The sequence below is a fragment of the Abramis brama genome, assembly GCF_963993115.1.
Source record: "Abramis brama genome assembly, chromosome: 13".
NCBI lineage: Eukaryota > Metazoa > Chordata > Actinopteri > Cypriniformes > Leuciscidae > Abramis > Abramis brama.
This window is the reverse complement of record NC_139975.1, coordinates 23,301,140-23,318,700: the sequence shown is the minus strand read 5'-3', so window position 1 is coordinate 23,318,700 and position 17,561 is coordinate 23,301,140. Positions and strand designations below refer to the sequence as shown.

Below are 17,561 nucleotides of genomic sequence, written 5' to 3'. Positions count from 1 at the left end.
CCTCAAAGTATCTACCAGGTACTGCTATAAATGGTTATCAACTACTAACACAAAAAGCTCAAAAGGTACACTATTTTTGTTTGATTGAAACAATCTATGACTTGTGATTTGACTATGAATATTTATATGACTCCATAATCTATGACTATGAAGATTTAAGGACCATGTCCCTAAAGGTCTTTACCCCTTGCCCAACCTTTCACCCTTCACTTGCCATTACGTTCTAAGTCTAACATTTTGCCATCTACTGAACATTGTGAGATGAACCTCGGATGAACATTTTGTGCCTTGTGGCTGTCAAGGATGTATGGTTGGATAGGTCTGGTATCTCAAATAGTGAGAGGACAGACTTTACTCACAATCCCTTTGACTAAATGGGACAGGTCACTCTTTTTTCTCTCTCTTTAATCCAGATGTGTCAATACTTCAGTCTGCAGGTGTTGAGGTTCCTATATCCATTTATCTGGCCATGTGTTCACCACAGCATGTTTCAAGCTCTGCTTTACCCCACTGGAAGTGCAATCTGTCAATGTTCCTCTGCCCCTACATGTCAAGAGTTTGGCTTTTATTGGATTTATTTTGGCATCAATGCATGTACAAATTCTAGAATCCTGTTTTTGCAATTCCATTTGGCGTTGCTGGTGGTACAAACATGACAGATTTCACCTGGCAAGAAACATAGCAGGTGTTCTGAGTCAACTGTTCTGTCTTATTGACAACATAACATAAAATGCCTGCGTTAGGTCCCCAAATAACATTCTGGTGCAGTTTATTGATTCTTTATATGGGGCGTTTGAATGAGACTCACATATTTTTTTGGAAATTTCTTTGAAAAGATGGGCCATAGGAGATTTGCAGCAGTGAAGGTATTTGTTAGTGAGTCAGCAGAAGCCCTGACCAAACATTACTTGCAGTCTTAAATCATTCCCAGCTAGTGTCAGATAACTCTCTGCTGCAATCGAGCACTGGACTCTTTCTGAATTGGACTTAAATGTCATTTTCTAGAGCAGTGGTTCTCAATTCCAGTCCTCGTGACCCACTGCTCTGCACATTTTGTATGTCTCTCTTATCTGACACACTCAGTTCAGTTCATGGAGTCTCTCCTAATGAGCTGATGATCTGGTTCAGGTGTGTTAAATAATGGAGACATACAAAATGTGCAGAGCAGTGGGTCACAAGGACTGGAATTGAGAACCACTGTTCTAGAGTGTCGGATGGGTCAGTTTTCTATGTTAGTATATATTATTTATTACTGTGATGGCAAACGCTGAATTTTCAGCGCAATTACTCCATACTAGGGATGCATAATATATCGGCCACCATACCGGTATCGAACGGTATGTTCACTTTTAATATTATTGTTATCGGCCCGATAAGAAAATTTGGCTGATTTATTAAATGACAACATTATAATTGTATGCTTGGGACATGGCTTTTAATGGTGAGACTTTTGTTTTTGTAATCAGGCTTTCAAAAATGATATAAAAAATGTAGATTTAAATTTCTCGGCCAATATATCGGTAATCTGCTTTCAAATATAAAGAATGATCGGTTATCGGTATCGGCCAAAATTTTTATTTATGCGCATCCTTCCTTGCTCCAGTCTTTTAGAAATCATTTTAATATTCTGATTTGGTAATAATAATAATAAAAAACATTTCTCATCATTATCAATGTTGAAAACTGTTGTACTGAACGATTCTTTACTGCCATTTTGATCAATTTAATGCTTTGCTGAATAAAAGTATTAATTTCTTCCAAACCTCCCCTCCCCAAAAATCTTACTGACCTCAAAATTTTAATGGTAGTGTAGTTCAAATTTCCTGTTACTTTACCCAGGATGTCTGACTTTGAAGGCAGTACACTTTAGCTTTTTTTCTCAGTTATATTGTGCCTGTTTTGAATTGAATCAATTTGGCCCATAATAAAAGTCATGCACTCTCTTAGAGTATTCCCATTTCTCTAAACAGCTGAACTGAGACAATATAAATGAGGCTAATGGGCTTAATGTTCTCTCATTGTTCTGGCTGCATTTACTCCAGCCAATGTAAACTAAACATAATTAAAATGAGGTGACAATTACAGCAATTGCTTTATTGCATAAAACACAATATGTAAGATGCTCATAAAAATCATCAAATGGCCAAGATGTCCTTAGGGATTTGGACCTTATATTTTCATTTGCGTGTCTAGCTGATATTAGAGTGATAAACAAATTACTGTACCACCGTTCGCCTTTCACAGCTACATCCTATAGTCTGCTGTGAAATACAGTGAAGAAATTCTGGCTGGAAGACTTGTGATGCTTGGGCTGACTGTCAGCCATGGTCCATTGCTGCTAATGGCAACCACAGCCCTGTCAAAGGCGGATGTCACAGAGCCAGCTCTGTGCACTTGCTCAACCAGCTTATTGATTTTTCACCATGTTACCTGTATCTAAAGGGATGAAAGCAACCACAGTAGAAAAATGAAGGCAGGCTTGAGACAACATTACAGTTCCAATGAACAGTAGCGGCCCTGAATCACATGGTGCCCGAGGCAAGGGATGAGCTACCTTTTTTTAATAGAATAAATAATCAACTAAGATTCAAACATATGATAAAATGTAATACAACACAGTTAAGGCAATCCAGGGTGGGGTTGCACCAGCCATTTGTAAGTTTTTAAATTGGAATGTTAAGTCCACACTAGAGACTAAGGGCCCTATTTTAACGATCTAGCACGGCGCAAGTTTACTTAGGGCATGTACGAACCCACTTCTGCAAGTTTAACAACGGGAAAAATGGTTGGTGCGCCAGGCGCATGGTCTAAAAGGGTTGTCCCTATTCTTATAATAAGTAATGGGTGTGTTTTGGGATTTACGTGCGTTAAACCAATCAGAGTCTCATCTCCCATTCCCTTTAAATGCCAGTTGCACTCGAGCCATGGCAGATTCGCTATTTACATGACGGAATTTGTTAGTGGAAAGATCGAATGCGTCTCCAGAGCGCAAATAGAACTGCTCGTGCGCGAGGTAAAAGTGTGCAAGCAGACCATCTACGGGACAAGTACACAATAATAATCTTTTACATTGTAATCCTTTTATTTTAAATATTTGTCATGTTTGTGTGCTGCTGTGCGTCCCTGTGTGTTTAATAAGCAGAGTGTACGCGTGTTGTGGACCCGCCTATAGGCGCACATTACTAACGCGCTCATTAAATAACAAAAAAAATTTTTAGACCAGGTTTCAGTTGGTCAATGGCACAGTCTATTTCTGTTGCTTCAAAATAGCAACGCGCCAAAAATGTGCCAGAACACACCTCGTTTTCAGACCAGCACGTCCATGTGCGCACAAATGGGCGCAAATGCATTTGCATTTGCTTTGTGGTGCAGGACGTAAAAAATGATAACTGCGTCAGACTGAAACTAGCAAAAAACACTTGCGTCGCACTTGGCTCTGCATTGCGCAGGGTGTAAGATAGGGCCCAACATAACTACTAGCTAGTTTGTAACTAACTCTGTACTTTATTCGGTTGCACCATTTGTTCTTAAGGCAGAACGTAGCTAGTAGTTCGTAAGCTCTCCATAAAGTAATGCGTAGTCGCATAATATGACGTTTACCCTCAATGATTCATGCAGTCTTCAAATACGTGAGCAGAAGTTGTGTTGAAATGCAGTGAATTTCATCCTTCATTCTAACTTCTTCTGTCTAATGTACGTTTCCATTCAATATGATACTTAATCATGAATAAGATAATAAGGGCCAGATTTGCTAAACAGGGCAAATTAGTGTGAGAGCGCAATTCCAAAAAAAGCGCAGATGTGAGTGGAAAGTTCAGCACGTGATCTACTGACGACGTGCAAATTAAAGAACACAGATGCAGTCGGATCATTTCCATAATGACCAACACAATCTACCAGTTAGCGTCTGGTTTAAGACGTGCTTTTTTTCTGAGAGGGAAACACCTACAAATGCATATGCAATAAGGTCAGCCACAAAAATAACTGTCCACGCCTTTTCAGCGCTAATTTTTCACTGCGTGTCTTTAGTAAATCCTGACAGTAGTTTTTTAATGCCAAAAGAGGGTTTGTGCTGGTTCAAGCTTCCATAAAATATTTAGTTTATACGTAGTTACGCTTCAACTAAGTTTAATGGTGCAACGCAAAAATATTTAGTAGTGCGTAAGTTGTAACTTAGTGCCCATTTACGTCAAAAAAATAGGTTCAGTTGTAACTTACGCACAGCTGGTGCAACCGGCCCCATGTGAATAAGGTAAAAAAATTAACAGATATCACCATACTTCTCCATTTGATTGATTACAAGAATTGCAAGCCTTTTGCAAACAGGTTTTCAAGAAAACAGGCAGAGAAAGCAGCCATTAAAGATATGTATTGTAATGTGAAAACTGTGGTATCTGTCAGAAGTTATTAAGCAGAGAAACACATGAAACAGGAGTAACAATCTTCATCAATCTTGTTTACTAGTACACCTCGGTTCTCACAAACACATCAGAACACAACACTTCAAAATAGGCTATCAGTCCACAACTAAATTTACTCCTGAACACAACAAAAACCTCAGATGCAAATAGATAAAGTGTAATAAACAAGCACTTAAAAGTGTAGTTTTGGTGTTTTCATTCCACTAATCTGAAACAATATGTGATGAAAAGCCAAATAGCCCCAAAACTCAAAATTCATGGAAAATTCATGGAAATTTTACATGCAATGTCATGCCTTTAGCTATAAATGTGAGTTATGTCAAACTGCTCATTGGTCACATATATGATTATCTGTAATAAATTATAAAAGTTAAAATTTTAAGTTTCTAGCATTCTAAGAATGTAGAAAAGCATAAAAATATCATAATATGTTTGCAGATATTTAGGAATCATGCTCATACTGCAGTACCCATTTCAATCACTAGCTGTCAATATTAACCTTTAAGGTACAGTATGTAACTTTGTTTTGTTCATAATTAACTAAAATTATGTGTGAATACATCATCAATCCTTCTTCCAAAACATGTTTTTGTCTGACCCTGATTCATTAAGCCTGTTATAAGTGTTTATATTTTAAATCTGATGGGATGGTTTTCACAGGAAGTTGCATACATACGTCACTCGCCCGTATGGTGTGGGAGTGGCATAGGTTACTGTAGTTGTCACAACGAACGAGAAATGTTGACAAGGAGCACGCTAAATCTCAAACCTTTGGGGAATCACCCGTTTTAAAAACAATGCTGAACAGAGGAGAGTCTTCTAGCAAAAAGAGAACATGACAGAGCTCGTAATAAAACCAGAATCAAAACAATGTTCTTCCGCAAAATGCATGCAGTTTTGTTTTTTTAACTGCTAGAGGGCAAAAAGTTATATAGTGCACCTTTCAATATATAAAAAAAAAATGACACCATGAATCATCGACCCTTCTATAGCAAGCTGCCCATCAGGGAAATGCATGGCTTTCCTCTGAGAAGTCAAATTGAATTTCAAGAAGCACTGAACTACTCTCCTTACGGTGTCCATTGGCTTTACATTGGATCAGTCAGACAAATCAAATCTGTGATCAGAATCAACAATATGCAGTTCCCAAATCACGCATGAACGATCAGTCATGCAAACGTGTTTCCCTGAGGGTCGGGCACGTGAGGAAATAATATCGCGAAAGTCTGCGTAAAAATCCAATTCCAAGCTTGACTGGCATTGGACAAGCTGTGATGTGGAGAAATTAACCTCCAGTCAAATGGAAAGCAAACGTCTGGGCTGAATGGGCAGTCACCCAGTTCTAATGACTATAAGCTCATAAGTAAGATCCACCTATATCTCTGTTTTCATAGGCCAATGTCCCTGCTGACCATTTCCTGCTCTCTATGGCTCTTTCAAGTGACATTTCACTCATAAATGGAATGATATGAATGCAGAGCTGTTTAAGAGAATTGCAGCTATTTTTTAGGGGGTTTATAAAGCGGCTCATACAAACACTCACTCTCAAGATAGTTCTAGAGATCTAGTAGTCTGGGTAGAAAGCCCATGTGATGTCCATATAGATTCAAAAAACATTTATGGATTCTGGCAGTAAACCAGTGTGATGTATCAGACATGCTTGGAGAATAAAATGTTATTTTGAGAACACATATTGTTGTAATATAAAAGGCACTATACAGAGCAGTGCAAAGTTCTTCACATTAAAATTGGAAGCTGAGATACAAGGGGAAAGTAATAACACTAAGTCATAACACTGCAGTCACATTGCCCAATAGTGTACAACATTTTGTAACCGCCACAGAAAGTCCTCCAGACAGCTCCCCTGTTGCTCTTTTGTTCCCTGTGCTGAGGCTGATCAGGTGCGGCACTCCACATTTCATTTCTGTAGTGCCATCTGGGTCTCTTTCTTGCATGCTGCTGAGGTGTGCAAACAGTTGTGACAACAAAAGCTCCTAGATCAGTTTACAACTTACAGACGTTTTCTTGCAAGGTCAAAGTATTTTGTCTGCTTAATGCAATGTTGTCAGTGTACTACAATACATACTCCAGAACCATTCTTTAATATGGAAATAAATCCTATTTTCAAACTTTTTTGTCTTGTTTTTCAGTAAAAATAACTAAACATCCATAAATGCAGTAGATACTATGACTTGTTGTGCATGTATTTGTATGTATGTTGTGCCATTTTACATTTTACATTTGTAATGTATGACGTTTCCAAGTGAAACTACATGTTTAACTAGAATTTCCTTTTTATCTTTTGAGAATCAGTTGATTCATGTAAAGTGGGTGTCCATATCATAATTGTTACATTGTCAGTCTGTTTTGATTTCTGTCTTTGTCTATGTTCTGTCTATTAGTTCAGTTTAGTCTTCCTCCGCCCCTGCCTGTTTGTTTCCATAGTTACTTATTGATTAGTTAGTTCAGTTCAGGTGTGTCTTGTTGATTGGCCTCTTTAGTTCTGTCTATTTATACCCTGTGTTCTGTCTTGTTCTTTGTCAAAGTTATTTTATGTTGATGTGTAGGTTGTTCTGGTTTTTGTTCTGAGTTTATTTTGTTTAGTTTGAGACTGTTTATTAAATATTACTGCTGCACTTAGATCCTGTTTCTGCCTCTGCTTCAACCGAAATAGTGATAATAATAGAGCCAGGCCTCTATAGGAATTTGGAGTCAATTGTGGAGTAGCAAAAACTTTATAGGAGGGTTTTCTGGATTTTTGAAGCTCACCCTGAAGACGGATGGTAACAGTTCGTCTTCAAAAATATCAATATAATTTATTGCTGTAATCTTTATAACATAATTGCCGTTACATTTCTGGCTCTGTTACTGAAAATGAATAAGTTGAATAAAGTCATTATTTTTGATTTTTTTTGCGCACAAATTCTCATCGCTTGATAAACTTATGGTTGAGCCACTATAGTCACTTATGCTATTTTAAACATTGTCTTTACCAACTTTCTGGGCCGGCAAGTTTCAATTACAGAGAAGCCTATGGAGGAGTGAGACAGCTCTCAGATTTAATCAAAAATATCTTAATTTGTGTTCCGAAGATGAACGAAAGTCTTACAGGGGTTGGAACAACATGAGGGTGAGTAATTACTGACAGAATTTTCATTTTTGGGTGAACTAACCCTTTAATTGCTTTATTCAATGTCTCAACCTGAAAACCACTGTTATTTGTCGTTATTAATGTTTTAAATGCATATTAGTTAGACTAGTAGTTTTAGCTGAGGTAATGAAAATGGAATATAGAATTGTGAATTTTCATTGGTATCTAAATCTTTGGTGTCATAACTGCCTGAAACTGAAAAACAGTTTCATGGTTGGTAAAAATAATATTTATGGCTGGTAAATTTCCCTAGCCACCAGCCATTGGCAGACGTGCCAAAAAGTTAGTTTTTGGCCCTGCCTCTAGATAAAACTTAAATGTAATGTTATTTTTATCCATCCAGTCAAATTTTGTAATGTAAACAATAATGAAAGTTTTAACTTGTCCATGAGATAATCCACGGCTAGGTGTGCATTCACATTGGGTGGTTCTTTATCTCCATGTTGTGCATTAATCATTTAATGTCATGTGAAAATCATTCAAATAAGAGTGAACAATACAGGCAATATCAAATATTCATTCTGTGAAAAGAACTCTTAAATGGATAGTTCACCCAGAAATGAAAATTCTGTCATCAGAAGATATATTTATATATATTTCTAAATCAATAAGACATGTTTCTATTTTTGGACACTTTAATATCTTATTCAGTTATGCTTCTCAGGTAACTTTATACTTGTTCTCTTACGAGAGTCCTCTCGTACTGCGTTTTTTGTAAAAACGCTGCGGGAAAAAACTCTTTTTTCACGAATACTGAAGCAAAAAATTATCCTTAATTTTCCATATATGTAAAGCGCGTTGCAGCAGTACACAGCTATGGCGAGACAGCTTGCTCGCTCATTGGCTGTTCTGCGGCAACTGCATAAGCCTATCGAGCGAGGCCTGAAGTGACGTCAGGCCAATGAGGCTTCGCGCCCTCCTTGTCACTTCCCGCCGAGACGGGTGTGGCTAAACTCTATAAAAGGAGCTCGAAAAGGCTGATTCACTTGATTTTCATCTCTTCAGCGAAGCTCACGCATCGCTGGATCACGAGGAAGTACACGTCGTCTGAGGCAAGCATTTCAGCGGGACGAGCCCTCGAAGCCGCTGGCCAACGCCGCCTTCTACCGCCGTACCTGCTGCGCTTTCCGACGCCATATCCTTTACTATTATTGTTCTTGTGTGTGTGTGTGTGTGTTCGCCTTGCAACACTCACCCCCTAAAAGAGCTGCGTCTTTCTAAAGATGCCTTCCTGCGGCTCGTGCCGAGCCCCACTCACCGAGGGAGACCGTCATGTCATCTGTGTCTCCTGTTTGGGTGAGGATCATGCAGCGCTCGCGCTCGCTGACGGCGGCTGCCCTCACTGCGAGCTTCTGCCGATGGTGACTCTGAGGACTCGCCTGGCTTTTTTCTCAGAGCCTGCACTCCCCGCCGCGCCGTAAGAAGCGCCGTTCGCAGCGGGCCCCGGAACCCGCTCCAACCCGACCAAGCTCGCCGGTTCGCCCGCCTGCTTCACCGGCTTCCCCTGAATCACTTCCTGATGCTCAGCGCCCGCAGTCTGCCGCCGCTTCATCAGAGGAAGTTGTTTCCGAAGCCGCGTCGGGGGAGAAAGATTTTGCTCTCTGCTAGCTTCAGGCAGCGAGGACTGGGCGAGCTCCGAGGATCTCGCGCCTCCTGCCCGTAGGCCTTCGACAAGAGCTAGCATCGAGAAGGAGCTCATGCGAGTACTCGCGTTGGCCGCGGCGAGCCTCGGCCTCGAGTGGTCTGCACCGGAGCTCCCTTCTCGCACCCGGCTGGATGGTAGCTTCATCCCTGGTGAGCGCACCTCTCCGGAATCAAAGCCCGCTCCTTTTCTTCCTGAGCTTCACGAAGAAGTTGCGAAGGCCTGGAACGCTCCCTATTCAGCACGAACACGTTCGTCTGTGTCGCCAGCATTTTCCTCCTTGGATAATGCTAAAGACCGAGGCTACCTTTCACTTCCGCCGGTGGAACAGGCGATAGCGACCCACCTTTGCCCGCCCTCTGCTGGACGGCGGACTAAACCGGTGTTGCCTTCCAAAGCCTGCCGCATGACGTCGAATTTTCTCCGCCGCTGGGCAGGCTGCGTCGGCACTACACACCATGGCTACGCTGCAGATATTCCAGGGTGATCTCCTCCGTAAGCTGGACGAGATGGGGCCTGACGCTATCTGCATCGCGGATTTGAGAAGCGCTTCGGATCTCTCCCTCCGCGCTACCAAGTCTGCTGCACAAGCCATGGGACGGTGTATGGCTTCCGCCACTGTTGCTGAGAGGCATTTATGGCTGACGCTCACGGAGATGGCTGATTCCGAGCGCACCGCGTTTCTCGACGCCCCGCTGTCTTCCGCTGGCCTCTTCGGATCTTCTCTCTCCGAGTTCGTAGAGAGATTTACCGAAGCCCAGAAAGCGTCTCAAGCCTTCAAGCACTTCCTCCCGAAGCGCTCTGGTTCTGCAGCGAGTCGTGAAAAACAGACCCCGCGGAGCTCTCAGCCTCAGCCCCCGCCTTCGGCCGCCTCTTCACAGCAGCGACAGCAGCGCAGCTCTCGGCCCCGCTCTCGCTCTAGCAACTGACGCCCCGCTCAGCGCGGGCCGCGGCCGAGGATTACAGTGAAGCCGGAAGCCCCGAAGAAGTCCTAGCATGCCTAGGAAAGCGCAGGTGTGTGAGTCCCGTTGCGGCCGGTCTCTCACCCAAGCGCGCCGCTGTTTCAGCCCCAAGATTTGCGACTGTTCCAGCATTTTCTGCAAAGCGCAAGCCCGCACAGCTGCCCGCTTGCCTGCACACAAAAGCCGTTTTTACGGCTACCCAGATATATCCCGAAAAGAGTGTATTTTCTGGTGTCCCGGCCACGGCAGATGGTGCTATAAATGTAATGTCGATGCCCACTCCTCAGTGCCCATCCATACACACAAGCACAGCCCTACACTTAGGGCTCGCGCACATAAAATCGACTCAGGTCGATTGCGCTTCCAACATAGTAAAAGTGCCCACTTCCCAGTGCCCACGAACACTATGTCTCACAGATCGCAGGCTCTCTGTAAAAACGAGACCTGTGCGCGCTCGCTCTGCTCAGGCAGGCAGCGCGTCCAAAGCAGTGAATGTGCCCGTTTCCCGCCCACATTTACTAGCAGACAGCATGAGTCCCACGAGACTTTCTCAGCACTCCCTCACTCAGTTAAGCACTGTAGTAGGGTCGAGGACGAGCGTTCTGCCCGCTGTATTAAGCGCGCTCCCCGCCTCGAATGTCACAGGCGTAACGCCTATGTTATTGCGCCCCGAAGCACCTCTGTCGCACGGCGAACAGAGCGCGCTTCGCATCCAACCCTTAGCCAGCCATGCAGAGGCATGGGCAGCGCTTCCAGGGGTTTCGGTCTGGGTGCTAGACATTATAAAGAGAGGCTTCTCGCTACAGTTTTGTCGACGCCCTCCCCGCTTCACAGCGCGCGTCGAAACTACGGTGACTTTAGAAGTAGCACACCTACTTCGCGCCGAAATATCAAAACTGATGAGCAAAGGGGCGATAGAGCATGTATCCCAAGCTCAAAGCGAAGGGGGGCTATACAGCATTTCAGCATACAGCATACAGGGGCTTTCTGGTCCCCAAAAAGGACGGTGGTATCAGACCCATACTGGATCTAAGACGGCTGAACAGAGCATTAGTGAAACGCAGTTTCAAAATGCTCACGACCAGGAAAATCCTCGCGCATATTCGCCGAGGAGACTGGTTTATGTCGATAGATCTGAAGGACGCGTATTTTCAAATACAGATAGCGTCACATCACAGGCGATACTTTAGATTCGCCTTCGAGGGTCAGACATACCAGTATACAGTCCTGCCGTTCGGCTTGTCCCTGGCACCTCGTACATTTACGAAGTGCATGGACGCAGCGCTCGCCCCTCTCAGACTCAGAGGCATGCGAGTGCTGAACTATTTGGACGACTGGCTGATCCTAGCTCAATCACGATCACAGCTCGTGGAGCACAGAACCATTTTACTCGATCACCTCGAGAATCTTGGTATCAAGGTCAATTGGACAAAGAGTTCGCTGAACCCCAGTCAAGCGATTTCGTTTCTGGGTACCATTCTGGACTCACAGTCTATGACAGCGCGGCTGTCGCCACAGCGCGTGCTGCACATTCAGCGCGCGGCGAGATCCTTCCGCTGCGGCGCGACTACCCCGCTCAGGATGTTTCAAAGGATGCTGGGTCTCATGGCCTCAGCATCGCCAGTTCTTCAGCTGGGCTTGCTCCGCATGCGCCCTCTGCAGTTCTGGTTGAGAGCGCGAGTACCGCGTGGAGCGTGGGTGTCCGGCCGGTTACGTCTCAAGGTCAATCAGAGCTGTGTGGCAGCCCTGATACCTTGGATGGCGGACGACTGGTACCGATCAGGTGTAAGCCTGGGGACTTCCTCGAGAGTGAAGATGGTGTCGACAGACGCATCCACCTCGGGATGGGGAGCGCTGCTCGAGGGCAGACTGTTCTTCGGCCTGTGGTCAGAACGAGAAAAGCTCCAACATATCAACTGCCTGGAAATGCTGGCAGTGCACAACGCACTGACGCGTTTTTGTCCCCAAATCAAGGACCAACACGTCGTAGTCCGTTCGGACAACACGGCCGTAGTGTCCTACATAAATCGCCAGGGCGGTCTCAGATCCAGATCCCTGTACAGGCTGGCGAAACGCCTCCTAACATGGGCTCAGCACAATTTGCGCTCGCTGAGAGCAGTGCATGTGCCTGGGCTCCAGAATGTGGGCCCAGACAGACTGTCCAGGAACAACATTCCCCTGGGCGAATGGTCTCTTCACCCACAAACAGTCCGGCTGCTGTGGGAGAGATTCGGCAGAGCGGAGGTGGACCTATTCGCGTCCCGCGAAAACGCTCATTGCCCCGTGTTCTTTTCCAAGAACGACAGCGCGCTGTCCCAGATGTGGCCGCGCTGCCCGCTATACGCTTTTCCCCCCGTCTCCCTCCTGCCTCAGGTGTTAGAGCGGGTCAGGGAAACAAAATGCTCAGTACTGCTTGTAGCACCGTTCTGGAAGAACCAAGCATGGTTTCCAGTCCTGATGCAGTTAGCAGACATCGCTCCATGGCCAGTGCCATTGAGGAAAGATCTCCTCTCGCAGGCCAGGGGCTCGATTTGGCACCCACACCCGGAGTTGTGGTCCCTTCATGTGTGGGCGCTCAACGGATATCCGTTGATCTCGCAGAGGGAGTGATGAATACCATCACTCAGGCTAGAGAACCGTCGACTAGGCGGCTTTATGCCTCGAAGTGGTCGGTTTTCTCCGGCTGGTGTACAGCTCGGGGCCTATCACCCCTCGATTGTGAGGTGACGGAGGTTCTCTCCTTCCTACAGGAGCTGTTGGATAAGGGCAGATCCCCTTCCACGCTCAAAGTTTATGTGGCGGCTATTGCAGCGTTCTCTGGAACAACGCTAGGTCAGTCACTAGGAAGGAACGATTTAGTCATCCGCTTCCTCAGGGGAGCTAGGAGGCTGAATCCTCCCAGACCTCCTTCAGTCCCTATGTGGGACCTTTCTACGGTTTTGGCGGCCATGAAAGGTGCCCCTTTCGAGCCTATCCAATCTATTAGCCTCAAACATTTGTCTTTTAAAACAGTGTTTTTGATGGCTCTCGCTTCGGTGAAGCGCATAGGCGACCTGCACGCGCTCTCCGTGAGCCCAGCGTGCTTAGAGTTTGGACCTAATGACTCTAAAGTCATACTCAAACCTAGGCATGGTTATGTGCCAAAATCCCTCAACACGCCGTTTCGGGCTCAGGTTATCTCCCTGTCTGCCCTGCCGGGATCAAGTGAGGAAGGGGACTCAAGTTTTCTTTGCCCCATTAGGGCTTTAAGAGCTTACGTGTCCCGCTCTGCTGTCTTCAGACAGACTGAGCAGCTCTTTGTCTCGTTCAGTGGACGTTCCAAGGGAATGGCTGTTTCGAAACAGAGCCTATCCAGATGGATAGTTGACGCCATAGCGCTGGCTTACACTGTCAAGGGCCTCCAGTGCCCGTTGGGCGTTAGAGCGCACTCCACGAGAGGCGTCGCCTCTTCGTGGGCTTGGTCTAGCGGGATTTCCTTACAGGACATATGTATGGCGGCAGGCTGGGCCTCGCCGTCTACATTTATTAGGTTTTACAACCTAGAGGTTCCCGCCTTGCAGGCTAAGCTACTATCGGTGTAGTCGAATCAGCTGTCTAACTAGAACACTGAAATCGCATGCGCAGCGCGCTACCGACTGTCTTATGGGCAGAATTGTGTAAGACCCACATTTCCAACATTAGTTCAGGTTCCCCACCCTGTCTGTGTGATGTCATATTCGCGTCTGCGGACGCGGCCATATAAGGACGGAGGGATTCCCCTTTTGTCTCTAGACTCTCTCTGTGAGGTCATGTTTTGCGTCTGCGGACGCTACAATATAGGGAATTAAGGCCCCCCCCCCCCCCTAATTCCCAGACTCTCTGTGAGTCTATCTGGTGATTATGCACTGTATACCTGGGTTAGCTTCCAGTGATCGGTGTTTTATCCCAGCACGCACGGCGTTTTACAAGGGGTTCCCTTTTTACAAAAAACGCAGTACGAGAGGACTCTCGTAAGAGAACGTACTCGGTTACTAACGTAACCTCGGATCTCTCTAGAAGAGGGAACGAGTACTGCGTTCTCTGCCGTGCGTACGGTTCACTCTGGTTCGCTTCGGCGATGAAAATCAAGTGAATCAGCCTTTTCGAGCTCCTTTTATAGAGGTTAGCCACACCCGTCTCGGCGGGAAGTAACAAGGAGGGCGCGAAGCGCCCTCATTGGCCTGACGTCACTTCAGGCCTCGCTCGATAGGCTTATGCAGTTGCCGCAGAACAGCCAATGAGCGAGCCAGCTGTCTCGCCATAGCTGTGTACTGCTGCAACGCGCTTTACATATATGGAAAATTAAGGATAATTTTTTGCTTCAGTATTCGTGAAAAAAGAGTTTTTTCCCGCAGCGTTTTTACAAAAAACGCAGTACTCGTTCCCTCTTCTAGAGAGAACCGAGGTTACGTTAGTAACTGAGTACGTTTTATACTTTATAGGATGTCACAAGGCAAAGATGACATCAATGAGAAAGATATTTTTTGTGCTATGATTAGAATGTGTTTCCAGTTTAAAAAAAACACATTTTCTCCATGAAAGCATAATGAAAGCACAAATGCTTTGGGACAGTTTTGTGCATGTTGTATTCTATAAGTGTACCTATTTATAGTGCCATAAAGTACGTATATGACCTTGCTTATCGTGGATATTTTACCAAGAAGACTATTCTCACCTGCTGATATGCACAACGATTATCAAGAAGAACAACAGAAGTTTCAAAAACATGTGAAAGTGGCGGCTTGTGACGCACTAATAACACAGCTAATGAGCACATACAATTAGTATTCAACCGGAATGAGCCAGATGAGTGGAGGCATAATAGAGAGCACTAAATTAAGCAGCAAATCAACACTGAGACTGCAGATCATTTGAAGAGACTCGCGCTGTATCGCAGACTCTAAACACATGCTGCTCGGTGAGTGAGGTTTGTGTGAGAAACGAGAAGAGACTGCTATAACCCGATGGCCGAAGAAGAATTACATTGGAGAAAGCAGCTTTTAAGAACAAGGCGGAGCGCATTTCACACAGTCTAAATTGAGATGACATGGCTATTATTGCTGTGTGTGCTAAGTGAGTGCCTGAAGGACACCCGGCCAGCCTCATTGTCAAAACTCAGAGAGGCAAATGACTTGTGAAATAGCCAGAATGGGTGTTGTATCCTTTCCACAAGACCCATGATTGTCATAAGTGCCGCCTGTAGCCACGCTGACTGGAACCTCTTAATTTCTTCGTACTCAGGAAAACATTACTGTCTTGATGAAAATCACGGAAGCAGATCCCAGTGGAGCGTGAATGCAAGGTGTGATACATAGTGATAATAACGGGAAAAGATGAACAGAAAAAAGATAGATAATGAACTGACTGCCATAAAAGTCTCTTTAAAAGTCACATAAAAAAACATCTGCCACATTGCTATTAACATTTAAGGCTAGTGGGTTAGAGGAAAAATATGATCCATTCAATGAAAGTGTTTCAAAACAGGTTTCACTGTCTTTAACATGCAGTATTTAATATAATAATATACTGTATTTCTTTACAGTATATTATTTCCATAGTAAGTATTATTTTTAAAAGTATGCTTAAGTGTACTCATTCACAAGGAATCATCGTAAATTGATTTTGAATTTGTTTTTTGTTTTCATTTGCATTTAAATTATGGCTGTTGCATCAAAAGCAACTCATGATGACATAAAGATGAATCAGTTATTTACTTCATATGTTCTCAAAACTAGAAGTAAGACTATAGTATGCACAGACTGCAATGCTGCATGTTTGTTTGTAGGCAGGGAATGTACTGTAGCAACGTAGATAGTTACATCATTATTTGACTCTCAATTCAGTGGAACCGTGGGCCAGAATAAAGAAAGAGAGAGAGGTAACACACGTCAAACGGAGAAAGAGGTACATTTTGCAACAAACCAAATATTATCAGTCCCCCTCCTCTCAGTGTGCCCTCATGCCCCCTTTAACAAGCGAGGCATTGGAAGGCGGTCTGTGTGACTGCAGGGGCCGAATGACGCAAACTAGGGAAGCAGCTGAGCACTCAAAGCTCTTCCTGAATTTCAGTCCTCTGGTCTAATGCATCACTCTGGGGTAAAGGACTGGGGCTGAAAGGGTGGTTCACGTCGGAGGGAAGTGGATACTGAGGCTTAGTGCTTTATTGAACTTCTAAGTGGAGTAGCTTTATAATGTGCCAGTGTCACACAAGACGTTTGAGATACTAAACCATGTTCGAGTACCTCTTATTTTCTCCTTTTATTATTCACAGTGGAGCATTTGCTGCCGACAGGAACAAGGCCAGAAACTAAATAGGATGTCAAAGCATAAAATGTATTACAGCTGAATGCCCATTCACAGAGTTTAGACGAATTGTCCATTATAGTTATGTGCAGAAAAGAAAAGGATAAGATCAGACTGGGGCAAACATGATGGTGCAAACAAAGCCAAAGTAGATGGAAGCAGAACAAAATCGCAGCTACTTCCACAAACAACGTTAATGTTTCACAAAGAGCAACAATCTTTTATGAAACCTTCAGTGTTTATGGATCATAAATCATAAACATGTGCCAAAGCGAGCATAAGAACTGTTTATTCATATGTATTTGTCACCACTGTGACTTTGAGCAAGGCACTTAACTCTGGGTTGCTCCAAAAGGATTTTTTTTTCAATAATAGGTCTACTGTAAGTTACTTTGCATAAAACATCTGCTACATTTGAGGTTTTCAAACTTTATGATGTCAAGCACTATCAAATATGATGATCCCCTGCAGGGGACCCATTTCTTAAAATATAAAGGTATATATTTGTAAATGTTGTAAAAATATATTGATCATTGTTAGTTCATGTTAGTTAATGCATTAACTAATGTTAACAAATTAGACCTTATTGTAAAGTGTTACCAAAAAATGCATCACGATTTATTAAAAAAAATATACATAAAAAAATAATACAATTATTTTTTTCTCTCTCAAATGTTCCCTGAACCCATTAGCACCTCTTTGCGCTCCCCTGGTGTGAAAAGCCCTCTCTAACGTGACTATTTGCTTATTCTAAGTTGTCCAGCAACAATATGTTTCTCTTTTTAAAGGTTTGCCTGTTGCTCGACTTTAAGAGTTTGTTAGGTTCATAATCACATGTGATCACTGCAATATTGGTGAACGATTTACTTGGCAAGGGACTTTGTGTGGCCACACATAGATCACCATGGAAACAGCATCCCTACACAGTCCGCAGAACTAAACTCTCAAGTGCTTGTCCTCGGTGGCGAAACAATTTATGGCTGCCATGACAACAGCAACTGCAGTCATGTGTCAAGACTATACGTTTATTGAATTTCAATTAATAGCACGTGATTTAAACACAA

At 43.9% G+C, this 17,561-nt stretch overlaps 1 protein-coding gene across 3 annotated transcripts in view; it reads right to left on the bottom strand.

Moving 5' to 3' along the window:
- htr4 (5-hydroxytryptamine receptor 4) overlaps positions 1–17,561 on the bottom strand; it is a 116,773-nt gene that overhangs the window by 49,457 nt on the left and 49,755 nt on the right. The gene's annotated exons all lie outside the window — the stretch shown is intronic.